Source organism: Eublepharis macularius, chromosome 14 (genome assembly GCF_028583425.1).
Source record: "Eublepharis macularius isolate TG4126 chromosome 14, MPM_Emac_v1.0, whole genome shotgun sequence".
Lineage (NCBI taxonomy): Eukaryota > Metazoa > Chordata > Lepidosauria > Squamata > Eublepharidae > Eublepharis > Eublepharis macularius.
The window spans coordinates 50,292,042-50,304,315 of NC_072803.1; the positions used below are offsets into that span (position 1 = coordinate 50,292,042).

General features: G+C 40.4%; 1 protein-coding gene across 1 annotated transcript in view; it reads left to right on the forward strand.

The window, feature by feature from the left end:
• The first annotated feature begins 5,281 nt into the window (after window positions 1-5,281).
• Window positions 5,282-12,274, forward strand: part of TMEM268 (transmembrane protein 268) — a 34,239-nt gene continuing 27,246 nt past the window's right edge. Inside the window, exon 1 of the mRNA XM_054998242.1 lies at window positions 5,282-5,337. The gene's annotated coding sequence lies outside the window, so the exon portion shown is untranslated. The remainder of the gene's footprint in view (window positions 5,338-12,274) is intronic.

The following is a 12,274-nucleotide window of genomic DNA, read 5'->3' on the forward strand; positions in this document are numbered from 1 at the left end:
CTAGAAGTCAACCTTGTGTATACACTACTCTTCAGCAACAGGTTAAACAGTCTCAGTAATGTCAGTAAGTCTGTTAGGCTGTCCTAATTAAAGTCCTGTTGTAAAAAAAGATAGAGCTGAGGTTAACTTGTAACATACTCACTGCCTTCTAACTAGGAATGGGACAACTGTTCTCTATTACTTTTCTTTTAAAATTTTTTGTCAATTATTTTTGATCCTCCATTTTTTGCTGTTTTTTTTTTTAAAAAGCTTGGTTTGCCTTATATAATGCTGATTTATCATTGTGCAAATAGCACTGAAAAATGCATATGGGAAAAAATTCCATGTGAGTAAACAGAACATGAGGCAAAAATAAAGCATCACGGGTTCATTTCTCACTGAGGAGAAAGCAAAAGAGAAAGGAGAATTTGGGGTTGGGATGAGAACTTCAAAATTATCCCTTTTTAAAGCTATTCATTAAACTGCAGCTTAGTCCCACTCATACCCTCTAAATGTTCCTATTTACCCAGAAAATCCTTTTGTTCCTAGTGACAATTAGTGTCTCAGGAAAGTCCTGAGTTTTTCTCCCTGCAAATTCTTGCTACATGCCACTGGAGCATGTTGAAACATTTGCATCATTTCCCCACAATTGGTGAAGAGCAAAAGAATCCCAAGTTTTTACAAGCGCCATGGAAGTCAACGCATCTTCACCCTGTGAATTGGATTTATTTACAGCTAGGGTTGCCAGGTCCCCTTACCCTTCCAGCAGGAGGGGGGGGGGACCCAGTGCTTACTTTCCTGGTGCTTAGGGATGTTCCTTGCTCACGTGCAGCCCCACACTGGTGTGATGTCATTTCCAGGAAGTGACATCATTGCACAGTGCTGGGGAATGTGTAAGTGATTTGCTACAGGCTGATCTGGGACCCAAACAGGTTTGGCCCATTTGGGGTCCAAATTGGCCAGTTGTGAAGCATTGGAAGCTTCTCAGGAGTGCACTCAGAAGGCCCGTTCTCTGCCTTTACCCTACCAGCCAGGTAAACGGTGATGGGGGGCAAAAAGTGGAGAGCGGGGGAAAACTTAACGCCCACTCAGAGAGGTTTACAAAGTGCGTTATTATTATCCTCACAACAATCACCCTGTGAGGTTGGTAAGACTAAGAAAGCTCTCCCAGTAATACCAGCTTTGAAAAGCAGTTAGTATACAGTTCTATTAGAGTCATGTGTAATACTGTTAGTGTTACCTGAATTAGTCTCTTTGCGAGTATAAGAATTTGTGGGGGGAAATTAGCAAGCATGGATGACAGCTATGCGAGAGGCCGGTAACTACAGGATCTTTTTCACCTATAATCTCCGGAATCCTTTCCCATGAATACACACACGAAGCTGGTGTTCTTAATTAAAGGGTAATTTTTATTCGAGGGACAAATGCATATACACACACAAGATTGCATGCAAACACGCAAGAGGCCTAGGAAAAAACAGTGGAGAAGGTGGAATAGATCTGAGGGACTGCAAGGCCATAATTACCTATCCGAAGAGCTGAGAAGTCTGCAAAGGGAGAGCTTCAAATGCCAGTGTTCTCAGCCAAGAGAGAAAGAGGCTTGGAGCAACCTCAGGGGAGCAGCACTTTGGATCCAATAAGTCTGCACACTTTGAATGGGGGCAGGGCACTACTTTTATAGGGTAAAACGTGTCCTGAGGAGGGGTAGCCCACCTAGCTATTAGAACAAAGACCCCAATGGTTAGTTCCTGAGAGTAACAAAAGGTTTGACTACTTTGATTGGTAGCTGCCAGGGCATGTGAAAGAAAATGCAAAACTTGTCCTGACTCTGCACAATAGGGCAGTTTGTTAATGAAGTCCACTGGAGCTAAGTTGATGAATTTAGTTGGGGAATGTACCTTCCCAGGAATGAACTGTAAATACTTATGAATGCCATTTGATTAGTTCCTCAATCAAGGACAGGACATCTCATCATGGAGGGAGGGAAAGGAATGTGTTAAGTGGGGATGACTCTGTGAGACCTTTGTTGCACTGGATTCCTTAGAGGCTGGGGAGCCTGTAAATCCAATCACCACGATCACTCTGCATTCTTATGCGGCATTCCATTCATGCCTGGGTCTCCCCAGGTGGGACTCAGCAACTGTTAGCTGGAGGTCCTCTGGCTGCAATACAAACTGCCATTTTAAATCCAGAGGCCTTGTGATTTTATATCACAGGTAACCATGTTAAAATGGCTATTAAAGATGGCGGAGGCTGTGCTGACTGCTTACATTAGAAATTTTGAATCTGAATCTATATGTTAGGATTAATTTCTATATTCACACTTGCAGTGAAATTTTGAATAGCAGCACAATGCGGGAAGGGGGAACAAATATACCCACAGAGAGCTCTGTCTTTCAGTGGCTACACCTCTGAAGATGCCGGTCACAGCTGCTGGCGAAATGTCAGCAACTACAATGTCAAGACCATGGCAATACAGCCCGGAAAATCCACAACAACCAAATATACCCAAAAATAAAGAATGATATGGTAAAGATGACAAATGTTGATACTTGATTTCTTCACCATTGACTCTTCTTAGGAATGCGCTATTGATTATCCAAGTTTATACCTACCTAGCTCTCTTATGATCTGGTGTTTTGGGTTTTTTTCTTTTCATTCCTCCTCACCCCCATTTTATATTATTGATGTATAATCACCAAAGACCCTAAAATATAGTCTTATAATTATTATTTTTTTATACCTGCTATTGGAACTCTATGTGGCTCACTCTCAGGGAACTGTTCTTAAGATTGCACTGTGTTAGGTTTTAATGTTATACGTGGTCACCATTATCTGTTAAGATTAGAGCCAGTATGGCATAGTGGTTAAATTGTTGGACTAGGACTCAGAAGGCCGAGGTTCAAATTCTCATTCTACCATGGAAGCATGTTGGTGACTTGGGCCAGTCTCACCCTCTCAGCCTAACCTACCTCCTAGGGTGGTTGTGAGGGTAAAATGGAAGAGAGAAGAATGATGTAAGTCACTTTGGGTCCCCACAGGAGAGATAGGTAGTGTATATATAAAGTAAATAAAAATATAAATAAATAAATGTGGGTTTGGTGGTTTGTGAACAGAGGTACATTACTGTGATGTGTTAATGACTTGCTGCCTTTGGGAGCCAGTGGATTGTAGTGATTAGCGTGTTGGACTAGGATCTAGGCGACCAATGAAAGTTCGCTGGGTGGCCCTGGGCCAGTTACATACTCTCAGCCTAATCTGCCTCACAGGGTTGTTGTGAAGATAAAACAGAGGAGAGGAGAGTAATGTTAGCTGCTTTGCGTCCCCATTGGGGAGAAAGATGCGGAACAAATAAAGTAAATGTGATTATTGTTCATATTGTATATTGTAATTATAAATGAAAAATCAGAGTTAAAAATATTTTTTTAAAAAACATCAGCGTTAGGAAAAAGTTCTGGGGGAAAGAGTTGAATTACTGTCCACCAGTACTGTGGACCTGATGTTGCCCCAGGTCGAGAGGGGGGGCGGCTTCTTTCTGATTTTAATGTTTAAAAAATCTGTGATCAGAACTCCCAATTAAACTTTAATTTGGCAGCAATTGAAGAGATAATCAGGGCTTTTTTTCAGCTGGAACGCGGTGGAACGGAGTTCCGTAACCTCTTGAAAATGGTCACATGGCTGGTGGCCCCGCCCTCTGATCTCCAGACAGAGGGGAGTTTAGATTGCCCTCTGCACCGCCGAGCAGTGTGGAGGGCAATCTAAACTCCCCTCTGTCTGGAGATCAGGGGTCAAGGCCACCAACCATGTGGCCATTTTCTCTGACGGCAACCCACTGAGTTCCACCACCTCTTTTCCCAGAAAAAAAGCCATGGAGATAATCAATCATAAACTGCCACTAGAGGCGTGAGTAGGCAGGTTTTTAGGGATTCCCTTTTCTGACCAATTTTTTTACTGTAAATCAGGGAATCTAGATACTATTTGGCACCTTTTTACTGACTGTAAGATACACGTACTCGCCAGAGATATATGGATATCCGTACACATTCAGAAGTGGGAACGTGTTTTGAAACAATGACCATTTTCACACATCTTTACATAGCACAAAACTCAAGGAACAAGGGCATCTTCCTGGCGTGATTTCTGACGTCATTGCACCCTGAAGACACCCTTGTTCCATGAGTTTTGCGCTATGTAAAGACGTGTGAAAACGGCCAAGAAGTCATTACAAAGCTTTTAGCTGCTACTGACTCGAGTGTAACTCTTGCTGTGGCAAAATTTTTATCTGTTTTTTAATGATTTTTTTCTCCTAATGAGATATTTTATACTTTGTATAGAATCATAGAGTTGGAAGGGGCCATACAGACCATCTAGTCCAACCCCCTGCCCAGTATACTTTGTATTTAGCATCTTGGTTATTTGGTTAATTATTATTTATTGAATTGTATCATTCTGTACTTTGAATGACTGAACCTGTCTGCATAATCAATCATAAAGAAAAGAAATCACAGTAGCAACAGCAAGTGGACAAAGTGAAACTTGACAAAGGGAATGGAGAAAGGGCACTAATTATTTGTAGTAAATGGCAGCTGGCTGTTTTTGCACTGGGCACAGGAGGTACGGGGCTTTCTTGCATGGGGAAGGGCGTTGCTGTGTCACAGGACTTGGTAGGGTTGCCAACTCTGGCTTAGGAAATTCCTGGAGATTTTTAGATAGTGCATGGGAAGGGCAGCATTTGGGGAGGAGAGGGAGTCCACTGTCTGAAGCTACCATTTTCTCCAGGGGAACAGTTCTCTATAATCTGGAAATCAGTTGAAATTCCAGGAGAACTCCAGGCTCCACCTGGAGGTTGGCAACCTTAATCTGGAGCAAGGGCGTGAAGGAGGGGATGATAATGGTGGTGAGCAGACAGACAGACAGACAGACAGAAAACAAATTTGGGACTCAGTTGAATACCAGTGTCCTTACAGCTTTGAAAGAAAAATTGCATGTATATGAGATATTTTGCAATTTGATATTACTTGCATCCAAAGAAAGGCTAGCAGCAGCAGCAGCAGCAAAAGAACCATTAGAGTCTCGAAGGTAGGCATGCCAAATGCACACACACCCCATGCCAGACTTTGACTCTTGCTCCTTTAACAGTGAACTTCCTCTTCTTCAGGGCCAACATTCTTCTTCCGCCAAGTGATGCTTCTGTTGCAATTGTTTCCGTTTTGGCTGACTGGTGTTGATTAAGAAGGTAGAGTGGGTCTAACCGTTCTTTCTGTGAAAGGCAACAGAACGCATCCTCCCCAAATGAGTCAGGAGAAGCATGTCTTTGAACTCCTACAGCCAATGGGATCTGAGAGTTTCACAAGAGGGGTAAGTCTGGAAATGAAATGAGAAGCCTAAAATAGTCAGGAACTAAAGAAGAGTGGATTGCATGGAAGAAAATACTCTGGGGTCTATTTTTTAACAGCCTTGGATATTTGAAAAGATAATCTGGTGTAATCAGGCCCAAGACTTGGCAGATCTGGCTTTAAACTTTCTTTCTTTCTTTCTTTCTTTCTTTCTTTCTTTCTTTCTTTCTTCTTTCTTTCTTTCTTTCTTTCTTTCTTTCTTTCTTTCTTTCTTCTTCTTTCTTTCTTTCTTCTTCTTCTTTCTTTTCTTTCTTTCTTTCTTTCTTTTCTTTCTTTCTTTCTTTCTTTCTTTCTTTCTTCCCTTCCTTCCTTCCTTCCTTCCTTCCTTCCTTCCTTCCTTCCTTCCTTCCTTCCTTCCTTCCTTCCTTCCTTCCTTCCTTCCTTCTTCTTCTTCTTTCTTTCTTTCTTTTCTTTCTTTCTTTCTTCTTTCTTTCTTTCTTTCTTTCTTTCTTTCTTCTTTCTTTCTTCTCTTTCTTTCTTTCTTTCTTTCTTTCTTTCTTTCTTTCTTTCTTTCTTTTCTTTCTTTCTTTCTTTCTTTCTTTCCTTCCTTCCTTCCTTCCTTCCTTCCTTCCTTCCTTCCTTCCTTCCTTCCTTGTCTATTTAGTGTATTGTAATTTGAGCAGTATATTAACATTGGGTTCTACTATTAAAACACAGAGCCAAACTACAAGTGATGCCTGACACAGGTTGGACACTTGTCAACTTCCCTCAAGTTTTGATGGAAATGTAGGCGTCCAGGTCTTGCAGCTTGGCTCTCCATTTAATTGAAGTTTACAGAGCAGCAGTCTATGGGAGGGAGAACATGCAGTCGGCAGGGAAGTGCACGTGTCGTGTTCTCACCGGGCACCCCCCTTCCCGTCTGCTGGGTGTGTGTGTGTGTGGGGGGGTCTGTAAACTTCTATTAAATGGAGAGCCAAGCTGTAAGACCAGGATGCTGACATTTCCCATCAAAACTTGAGGTAAGTTGACATGTGTCAACCTGTGTCAGGCGTCACTTGTAGCTTGGCTCACAGTAGAGCCACCATGGTGTAATGCTTAGAGCACTGGAATAGGATCTAGGAGATCCAAGTTGAAATCACATTCTGCCATGGATTGCTTGCTGGGTGACCTCTAACCAGTCATTTTTTTGGTCAACCATAACCAACCTCTCAGGGTCATTGTGAGGCTAAAATGGAGGAGGGAGAATGATGTAGCCACTTTGGATCTCCATTGGGGAGAAATATCTAAAGAAATAATTCCAGAAATATAATTGGGCTTGAAAAGCAGCTTCCAGGAGCTGGTTTTGCAATCTGGATCGGGCCCTTGGTTCTCCAGTTGGAAAATGCTCTTTCTCATAGAATTGCCAGTTCTAGGTCAGGAAATTACTGGAGATTTGGGGAGTGAGCCTGAGAGGGTGGGGTTTGGGAGGGAAGGAACCTCAGTGGGATATAATGCCATAAAGCCCACCTTCCAAAGCATCCATTTTCTCCTGGGAGAACAGATCTCTGTTGTCTGGAGATTGTAATTCCAGAAGACCTCCAGCCACCACCTGGAGGCTGGCAACCGTATACCCTCTTCAGGTTGCTTTGACCTCATCAAAAAAAGAGACTGGTACTCTTGACTGAGTCTTCCCCTTTTTAGGGTTCAAAACAGTCCAGAGAGCTATTTCCAGTGCGAGAAACAAGCCTTGGGGAGCTCACCTCACTTTGCTCAGCAGCTCTGATACAGATTGTGGCCTCCTTGTGGGTACTTTTTTAGAGAGAAAAAAAACCCTCTCAAGTTCCAGTTCCTGAATGCTGGGGGCACAGACCATGTTAGGTAACAGAGGCTGAATCCACACGGCTCAAGTTTGCTTCAATTTTCCCGCCATTTATGCACTTCTCAGAGGGCTGTTCACATACTCTCACCTCAATCCCACCATTCTTTCGCATGTGTTGCACTGCGCCTCAGACGAGGTTGTCATGCTTTCAAATACTTCTCTTGCACCAGTTCTCACCATGGATGTGAATAAATAAAAGCGGTTCACAAAGAGACGGCCCCCCTTAACCACCCCCACTTCCTTGTTTCTTGGCTTTTTGAGCTCTGTCCCTCTTTGACAAACAATTCTTATGGTCCCAACTCTGTCTGAGGCATGCCCCACACCTCCGTCTAGTTTTTTTTTTTTAAGGGTGCTTTCCTAGTGCTATTGCTCAATCCCATTTCAATTCCCAAGCGGTTTGGGAAATGGCATTGTAAAAAGCCTGTGGAGGCGTTGGCGGGGGGCACCATTTTTATTACAGTGAATAATGTTTTACTGTTGAAGGACAGCCTAGGTAATTTCCGATAAGCGGGACTGTGGCTGCAAAGGTTGACTCCATGGTTTTTTTTTTTAAATTTAAAACTATCGGTATAGTGAAAAATTGCTATCCTATAAATATAGTTGAGTGGTAACACAGTAGTCTGTGGCAATTGGCCATATGAACACCTGTGTCCCACCAATGTCTGCAAACTTTTTCAGTGACCCATTATGTTCCTCCTGGGGCTCTCTGACCAACAGAAAATGCTACTTTGTCTTGCATTGCCTGAGCATGTGATGCAGCGTGGTGTTTTCTATGAATCAAACATATTTGCAATACAGCGGAAAATCGATATAGCGGAAATTCTCTCATTATTTTTTTTTAAAAAGTCATGTCATCATTGGCAATGGTGGATCTAGATCCGCCCCTTATCCCGCTTTTCTCCCAGGGATGTGAACGAAGCATAGCGCAACACTGACTCAATAAGGAACGGAATGTGAACACAGCCTGGGACATTGCGGGATAGAATCCAGCGCAATAAATGCACAGGAAAACCAGAAGGTAGGGAAGTGTGGATTCAGCCCAGAATGCAGTCGCTTGTACAAATCCCAGCTTTGCATTGACATCTTATGTACTAATAGCCAAGTGGCCTTGATCTGAGGATACTTAAATCTGGAGCCTGGAACCATGGACCAGCCAGATCTTCCCACATACCTGAGTTTCTGTCCATAAAAGACAGGGGGAGGGTGCTTTCCAGGGCTGTTTTGGCCTTTGAAGGAGGTCTCATCAGGGCCAGGCCCAGAAGGAACCACCGGGTGGCTTGATACCACGTGACTTCAATGACTCACCCTGACTGCTTCCTACTGTTTAACAGCGGTGCCCACCCCCACCCCAAGCCAGTGTTGTTTTTCAGAGTACGATGTGGGAGCTCTTGGTTCGAATAACCAAGCTGCTGTGGAAGCTCACTGGGTAGACCTTCATCCAGTTACATACTATCTGTCTATTAGGGAATTTGGGCGGTGCTCTGCTGTTTTCTATATGTATTCTAAATTGACTAAAGAACTCTTCTCCCTTTGCGCTCATCGCCCCTCATCCAATCTGTATTTTGGTTGTAATAGCATGAAGGCCTTGCTGTGTAGTTTGGTGTAGTGGTAGATAATTGGACACATCAGTTTGTCTAGAAAATGTTTTTTTAATTAAGCGGATGGATAACTGCCTGTTTGAGTGGCCAGGGAAAGGTGGGAAGCAACTGAAGAATCGCAAGAAGCAGCTTGTTTACAGCATGAGTGAGAAGTGACTAGAGCAGCAGGAGATGGGTCAGAGTGAAGCGTGAGTCGCCATTTTGATTGACGGCGGAATTATTGATATACAATAGAGAAAAGACGCCTGACATTTTGAAAGAGGGCAAAACCTTTTTTTAAATTTATCTGCATCTTGTTGCAAATTATTGAGCTCAAGTTAATTAAGTGAGATTAAAGTAACATTGAGACAACGGAGTTGAGAAGAGAGCAGACTCGTGGGGAGCAAAGGCAAGTCCAATGATGGCATCAAAAAAGATAAAGATTGGCAAATTGCCATTGAGAATTTGGACAAAAAAAATAACAGAAGGTAATAAAGAGACTCAAGAAATGGTGCAGAAATTACAACAAAATTTAATGAATGAGATTAGAGATGTTATTAAAAAAAGAAGTGGCGGAGGTAAAGAAGGATATTGATGAATTAAGGATGGGAGCTCCAAGTGACACAGCAAAAAGTACAAGATGTAGAAAAAAAGACAGAAAGGTTGAAAGTGGATGTGACTGGTGTATGTGATAAGATGGTGATGGAATGCAAAGCAATGGAAAAACAACTGCGTTTTAGGGGTATTCTGGAAAAAATGGGTGGAGCAACCTTGAAGCAAATGGCAGATATAATAGCAGAATTCCTAGATCAAAAGGAAGAGGATGTGATGACATATTTGGATATAGCTTACAGAGTTAATCAAAATATGCACTACAAAAGGGACTTGTCAAGAGATATTATTGTCCGGCTGACGACAAAGAGAATGAAAGAGGAAATTATTAGAAAGCATTTTGAGTCCCCATTGGAGATTGGAGGGACAAAGATTCAGATAATGAAAGAGTTACCAAGGAAGGTCTTGCAAGAGCGGAAAAAATATAGGGATTTAATGCAGAAATTGAAATCAATGAATATTAGATATAGATGGGAGTTACCTGGAAGGTTTGAGCTTTGAATTTCAGTCTGCGAGACAGGTGATTAAATCAAAATATGCAATGGAGGTGTTTTTGATGGACAATGAAAAAGACTTCCAAGTACAAGTAAAATCCTAAATATGGAATACAAATTAATATCGTGGAATGTTAATGGACTAAATTCACCCTCTAAAAGAAAAGCAATATTTCATTGGTTGGCCAAGCAAAGATGTAACTTGATTTGTTTACAAGAAACCCATATAAGAGATCAAGATGTAAAATATTATCAAATAAGAAACTGGGAAAACAATTTTCTGCGGCAACAAAAGCAAAAAAAGAGAGGAATTGTAATTTATATTAGAGAAGACCTGCAACCAAAATTAATTGTTTCTGATAAAGATGGTAGATACCTGGCAGTAGAATTTCAATCTAATGCTAAGAAAGTGCTGATAGTGGGAATTTATGCACCAAATGGATCTAAAGAGCAATTTTTTATGGAAGTAATGAGTCAAATGGAACAATGGACTTATGAACAAATAATTTTGACTGGAGATTTGAATGTTGTGGACTTACAGATGGACAAAAAAAAACAGCTGTGAGTAAAAATAAATGGGGAAATTGCCAAAGTCTTTTTTTGAATTACAAAAGCAAGAAAATTTGGAAGATGTTTGGAGGAAATATAACCAGAAAACTCAACAATATACATATTTTTCAGCGAGCCACCAGTCGTTTTCAAGAATAGATATGATCTGGGCATCTAAAGAATTGGCAGTAGCCACAAAGGAGATAGAATCTTGCCAAAAATTAGCTCAGATCATAATCCAGTGATGTGGGAGATTTGGAATGAAATGTAAAAAGCGGAGGTGGAGAATAAATAAAGGAAGCTTGGACGGTATTAAAAAGAGAGACTAAATGTTTTATTCAAGACAATGTGGATAAAGGAGTTCCAATATTAAAGTCTGGGATGCATACAAAGCAGTAATTAGAGGGGTTTTGATGGATTTAAATGGGAGAGACAAGAAAAATAAAGAAGGAAATTAAAGGAAATACAAGAGAAAATAGCGCAAAATAGAGTAGCAATTAAAGAAAAGAAAAGGTAAAAAGAAACTGATATATGAATTAAAATATTGCAGGAAACAAATAAAAATAATGGAAAATAAAGAAGTGGAGTGGGAACTGAAAACACTGAAGCAAAAGTCATTTGAAGGAGCCAACAAACCAGGGAAGTACTTAGCATTGGCAGTTGAAGAAGAGAAGAGAAAAGAAAATAATAAGTAAAATAAAGGAGGATGGAAAAGAGTTGTATGATCAAAGTTTAATAGAGAGAGCATTTTATAAATATTATGCGAAAATTATATCAGAAAAAATTAGTGGATTATAAATTAATAAAAGAGTACTTTGATAAATTGAATATGCCAGCTGTGCCTATAAAATTGAAGGAGGAATTAAATGCTGAAATTACAACAATGAAAATTTTGGAAGTGATACAGACCACAAAGGTGTGAAAGGCGCCGGGGCCAGATGGACTTACAGCTAAAATTTTTATAAAGTAATGGCTGAAGATTTAAAACAACTGATGCAGAAAGTAATGAATGCAATTATTAGGGAGGACAGGAGATACCGGAAACATGGAGTGAAGCAAATATATTACATTGATACCAAAAGGAACTTTATGATTTAAGTAATGTGAAAAACTACAGACCGATATCATTAACAAATAATGACTATAAGATTTTGCAAAGATATTAGCGGAAAGACTCAAAAGGTGGTTGATGGTATTTATAGCCGACGAACAAGCTGGCTTTTTATCTGATAGACAAATAAAAGACAATTTAAGAATAGTATTGAACGCCATTGAATATTATGATAAGAATCCAGGGTAAACAGGTTGGATTTTTTTTGTAGATGCTGAAAAAGCGTTTGATAATTTAAATTGGGATTTCATGTTTGCTACGATGGAAAGAATGCAGATGGGAGAGAAATTTACGCAAGCAATTAAATCAATATATAAAAATCAATCTGCGACGATAGTTGTTAATTCTGAGACAACCAAAAATTGGAAATAAGAAAAGGAACGAGACAGGGATGTCCAGTCTCCCCACCTATTATTTGTAATAGTTTTGGAAGTTCTACTTAGACAAATACGAAGAGGATATGATAAAAGGATTAAAGACGGGAGGATTTTCATATAAAGTGAGAGCTTTTGCAGATGATGTGATGGTTATAGTAGAAGATCCGATTCAGAATATGTTAAAATTAATGGAAAAAATAAAAGAATTTGGAGATCTAGCAGGATTTTATATAAATAAATATAAATCCAAGATATTATGTAAAAATATGACTAAACAACAACAGCAAGAATTGATGGAGAAGACAAAGTGTGAAGTGTTCCACAAAGTTAAATATTTAGGTATTGACTGACAGCTAAAAATATTGATATATTTAAGAATAA